This window comes from Lactuca sativa, chromosome 4 (genome assembly GCF_002870075.4).
Source record: "Lactuca sativa cultivar Salinas chromosome 4, Lsat_Salinas_v11, whole genome shotgun sequence".
Taxonomy (NCBI): Eukaryota; Viridiplantae; Streptophyta; class Magnoliopsida; order Asterales; family Asteraceae; genus Lactuca; species Lactuca sativa.
In genome coordinates, this window is record NC_056626.2 from 263749525 (window position 1) to 263755524 (window position 6000).

Below are 6000 nucleotides of genomic sequence, written 5' to 3' on the forward strand. Positions count from 1 at the left end.
TATGAATAAATATTGCATTTTAGTCCTTATACATAAGAAAGAGTGCAAAATAACCCATATTTTTTTTGACGAATCGAGTTCCATTTTCAACAAATGAATCAAATTTAGAAGATCTTGGTTCTTTTGTTGGAACGAGAAAATTTCCAATTTGAACACTATACCACCCACTGTGTGTGATGTACAAGTCGTTCTTCATGATCTTCAACAATCCAAGAACATCTTCCAAAGAACTACCAACATTTTTGGGCTTTGACTTCAAATTCAATGCAACACTTGGAGATTGTTGCTTTGGAACCCAAATTTGATTCACGGATTTTGACTTCACAACATTTGATGATTTTTGTGAATAAACCCGCTTGTTTTTTCATTTAATATTCTTCTTCTTTTACTTTCTCATCTTGTTGCATCTTGAAGAATTGATTTCATGAACAAACCCACTTTCCACAACTTCAACTTTGTGAGTTTGAATCAAATCTTTTGGAGTTTGATATTTGTGAAATTCTTGGATCACCGGGTTCCGATAAGGAATCATTCCTTCAAACGAATCACAAGAACACAAAATATCATCGGTTTGAACTGCAATCGAGAAAAAAACTTTTTCATCTTCATGAGAATCAACTTGAATCTTCTTCTCATGAACTTCAAGAACATCAAGAATATCAAGAATATCTTCAACAAACTTAAGAGCATGAAGATCACTTGGGTTTTCAACATGAGAAATGTATCTCTTATTAAACAAATCTCTTTCTTCTCCTTCCTCTCAATTTTCGCTATAAGCTAACATGAGAATATAAGATCCAAACAAGAAATCAATCCTTGAAAGTGGTTGAAATATCAATCTTCCATGATCATCCTTCAAAAATCCATAATAAACCAAAGTTTCCCGTGAAATCAACCCACTAAACACTAATCCACAAAATATATATTTGTTGACTTTGTATTTCACATCTTTAACAATCACAATCCAAGAATCATACTCCAAATATCCCATGATTACAAGAACTTGAAAACTTCTAGAGAGAGAAAGTGATTTTGAATGGGTTTTCTAGAGAGAGAAATTAAAAATCACTTGAATTCTAGTGAAGAAAATCGAATTTTGAATAGAATCAAAGATGAATTCGATTTCTTGAATCCAAAACTCTCTAAACCACGAAGATCAAAGATCAAAAAGAAAAATTACCAAATCTAGAAAGCCATCAAGGATCAATTCTTGATCCAATCAAGAACACCCGCTTTCATACCAATTGTAGTGTTGTTGATTATGATGGCATGTGCGGAATTAGAAAGATCTAGTGAATCATCATACAAAACAAGACATGGAGTAAATAAATCTTGTTAAGCTCATATTAGATCTAGAAAGAACATACAAAGTGGGTCTTGTATAAATTCTCTCTCTCTAGTCTAATACTCCAAATCTTTCATTACATAATGGTAGTCACTCACTTCCTATTTAAATGAAAGAAGAAACCCATTTACACATACAAGAGGCTAAGCCTAACACACCACATCCAAACATGACTTTGCACCCTAACATATTGGCATTTTCCTAATCGATGGTCGGGGACTTAGTATACTGGGTGTACTCTTCGTACGCAAGGTGTACACGCAGGGGACATAGTACCCTAGGCATACTCTTCGTACGCAAGGTGTATGTGTGAGCGTTCCAAACACTAAATGTTAGGGTTTAAACCCTATTTAAACAACTTTATGGCCCCACGACCTTCACCCTAATCAGCCTCCACCTGAGAAAATGTCCCACTAACAAACCCTAAGTGAGAAAAGTGCATTTTGAGCTTATTTGTGTGCTTCGGTGGTGTTCTTGAAGAAGATGAAGTCGGTAAAAGGACTTTGAAGCTTGGAAGCAACTTAGATACGGGATTCTCCACTTGCTAGCAACCTCCAAGAGGTAAAAAGCTTCTAACTTGATCTGCATATCTTGTAGATCTAGCCATTTATTCATTTAGGACATTTATGGTGATTCTTGAGCATGTCATGCTCTTAACCGAATAATTCGTCCTTTCAGACCTAATAAGGGATCTTGAGTCATAAAAATGTGGTCTTGATGCTTAGTCTTTCCCCATGCATGCTCTAGAAGGTTTTAAGGTGTTAAGAATTCAGGATTTTGTGTATTAAGCACTTATTGGACATGCAAAGTCATAAAGTTTGAAACTTTATGACTCTTAGGGGTATTTTAGCCTTGGATCTGCATTTGGACGTATTAAGTTGAAGTAATAAGCTCTTAATGGATTAAGAGGGGAACTGTTGCGTATGCAGAGCATACCAAATAGTACGCTGCACGTACACATATTTGGCCCCGATTCCTCGAACTTCGAGCACGCCCCGCGTACCTCTGGAGTATGCCCCGCATACGAAGCCAGAGTTGACTCGGCTGGGTTAAATCAGTTAACTTGTTGACTTTGACTAGTTTGACCAATGGTATTTTGGGAAAATGTCATTAATTTAGATTGGGAAATGTTTTGACATTTAGGCTTGAGCCGATTGTCGGATCTGGGAGTTATTCAAACTGCATTCAGACTATGAGGTGAGTTTTTGCTCACTGTACACGTGGGGTCGAAGGCACTAAGGCTGTCCCACTAGATGATTTGTCCTGGTCAAGATAGCGATATGATAGTTGTAGTTGTTCAGTAGATCCATATGATTATCTGTATTGTTGGCTCTGGATTATGTCGGCATGTTGTGTTGTGTTGAGGCGGTCCTGCTTTGTATTGTAGGTCACGACACCCAGGGATGACTAGTGAAGTTGTAGGCCCTACGAGGCATTCCATTCCGTCGAGTGGCCTGTAGAGTGGTCCTGATAGACTGTAGGCCCTGCAAGGCGGTCCAGTCATGCTGAAGGCTCGTAGAGCGGTCCAGATAGGTTGTAGGCCCTACGAGATGGTCCATTCAAGCTGGTTGTCCATATTGTATGCTTGTTGTTGTGGTATGTTCGTACTTTGGGGGAACTTACTAAGCTTTGGCTTACTGTTTTAATTTATGGTTTCAAGTACTTCTAAAGATCATGGGAAGGCAAAGGCATGATCGTGCACTGCTTCATGTTTTTATGTCTTTGGGTCTTGGGAAAACTCTTATTTGAAACAATGAATATTTTTGTAAACAATATTGATTCATGTTTGGTTTTAAAAATTTTAAATTTATTGTGATTTTTGGAGTGTTACAAGGCAAAAATGGATTGGTGTATTGATATCCTACGGTAAATAAAGTAACCATCGGCACAGACTTTCAAACTTTTATCAGTGTGGGGTTTTACATAGTGAATCATCAAGTTCTGTATTAGAAGACTTGTGGAGAGAGTAGATTATTTTAGTCATGTTGAGGTGAAATCAACATGAATCATTAACAGTTCAACTCATCAACAAGAAGTGGTTTAAACTTTCATATCATGGAGTAAGTTGCAATCTAGAATCAAAGATTCACTGTTAAATCATAATGGTGTAGTGAATTATGAGCATTTGATTTGGCATGCGTACTTGTAAGAACACAAAGAACATGATAATTTGGGTGCTAAAAGATGTATTCGATCATAATGAGAAGATTACAAAAAAGGAACAAGATCTAGTCTACATAATTAATTCACTCAAAAGTCTCCATGAACAACATCTCTCAAGCACACTCTTCAAGTGATTTGCAACCCACTATATATATATATATATATATATATATATATATATATATATATATAGGTGCTAATATCTCTCTCTCTCTCTCACACACACACACACATACACACATTCACTCACTCACTCTCATGTCACAAGGCATCAATCTCATATGCAAGTGGGTCTTCAAGTCAAACCATTACAAAGTCACTCCATGTATAACTTTGCACCCTAACATTCTCCCCCTCAAAGTTAAGAATGGATGACTCGGCTTCGATCTTCCAAAATGAGCAACTTCGCGAACAAAACCTCAAGCGTGACAAATGTAGAAATGAACATCAAATCTTCAATTCTACAATTTTTTCCAATCCGGTTTCCAGAGTGTGATACCTTACAAACCAAGCATCAAAAGGTAATTTGGAGTATCCAAATATCCACACACAATTATCTAAATTTGAACATAAAATCACACCCTAAAAATCTTTATTATGTCCAAACCCATCATGAACCGGGAAAACCTAAATCACTTCATAATTTCAAATTGAATCACTTCATAAACTTCTCTTTCTCAAGGTCAGATCGGTCTTCAAATCCACATAATATGAAAAAATCACAACTTTTGAATTCTCATATTTAATTATCTCCCCCTTTTTATAATCGAAAAATGATTATAAAACCGAAAATGAATGAGAAAGTGCTCAATTCAGAATTCTCCATACAAAACTCCCCCTTGACACATGGCATAAACATTTTGCATAAATCTAGAAAATCCAAAAATACTTCTCAGACCGCCTTTGACTTAAAAATTAGAAAACCGGGGTAGAAACTGTCAATTTTGAAAATACGCAAGGACCCGTTGTGCCCAAAACAGCCACAAATGCAAAACTTTACCCCAAATGCGAAACTGGGCATAAATTTTCAATTCATGTCAACTATATGGGACCTGATTCTAAAATGCTTCCCATTTCATAGAATTTTAGCCCAATGTCGAAACTGGGTAATTTCTATCAACTTTCTTAAACTGCAGGTACTTGAAATGAAAATTCAGCATTTTTCACAGTTTATGACCCCGATGTCGAAAGTGGGTATTTTCTATAAATTCATTGAAAGTGTGAGGATTCAAAGTAAACATTTTCCTTTCTTCCCCACTTTGCTTTCCAGATGTGTGACCAAGAGAACTTCACCCATCGAATTCTCAAAGCACAAAATTCATCACAAATCGAAATTACCATCCATAGGTCGAAATCGCTTTCCACAAGTCGAACATCTTTGAATACATGTCGAAATTGTGTTCGACATCACACCAATCAATTAACCAAAAGTGAGGCCTATTCGACTTCCAAACTTAAAATATGATCTTAGATGCGAATTCAATCGTGACCCCAAAAGCGAAATCATATGTTTCACACATCGAAATGGCCAGGCACACATCGAACAACTCTAACTTGGTACCATACAAAGGTGATTTTCAATTTCAATTTGTATTCAACATCGATTCAATTTGATGCACCATAAATCAAAATTGATTTCGACACCAACAAACCCAAGCAACATATCTACACACAAATATTTTCCATTCGGCCATGAACCTAGAATTTCATTCTTAGATGCAATTCGATTTTGACTTTAACATGTCGAATTAGCCAGGTGCACATCAAATGGTTCCAAACATACACCTCGAACTCAAATGAAATTTTGACTTGTCAATACCCAAAAACACGTTCGATGCAAACGACCAAAACCAATCAGAATTCATTTGACTCCAAGAACCAATTCCAAATTAAATTCCTCAATTCTTTCACATATGTGAACTGAACACCAAGTTCAATCTATTTCGCATTCTCCCTACAACCATACACATTGAAATCGACTCCCTCATATAGATGAATTCGATTCTCAGTCAATTTTAGTCAATTCGACCCCAAGCGATGCTTATTTGATCCCAACTCCATACCATCGGCGAATGAAGAGCATCACCAGTCGAAATTGATATTGACCTTAAGGCATTCGACATACAATACCATTAACCATTTTGATTTCACCCCAACACAATTTCAGCTTATAAACATCACCAATTTCGAATCAAAATTCACTGATCGAAAATCAAAGAATTAATTTTGACTTTTGGTTTGATTTTTTAATTTCAATAGTCAACAAACACAAAAATTATGATTCTCACACAGATTTTCAGATCAAAAAGAGATTATTCTATCGTTCTTCATCGTCTTCAACTATTCTTGATCAAGTTCTTCAAAACCAAATTATCGATTGACAATTCTTAGTTTCAACTTGATCTTAATCGAATTACAATCAAACAATATCATAAGCAAATCGATTCACAACCAAAACTAATCGATTATCAGTTAAGATTGAAATGAAAACG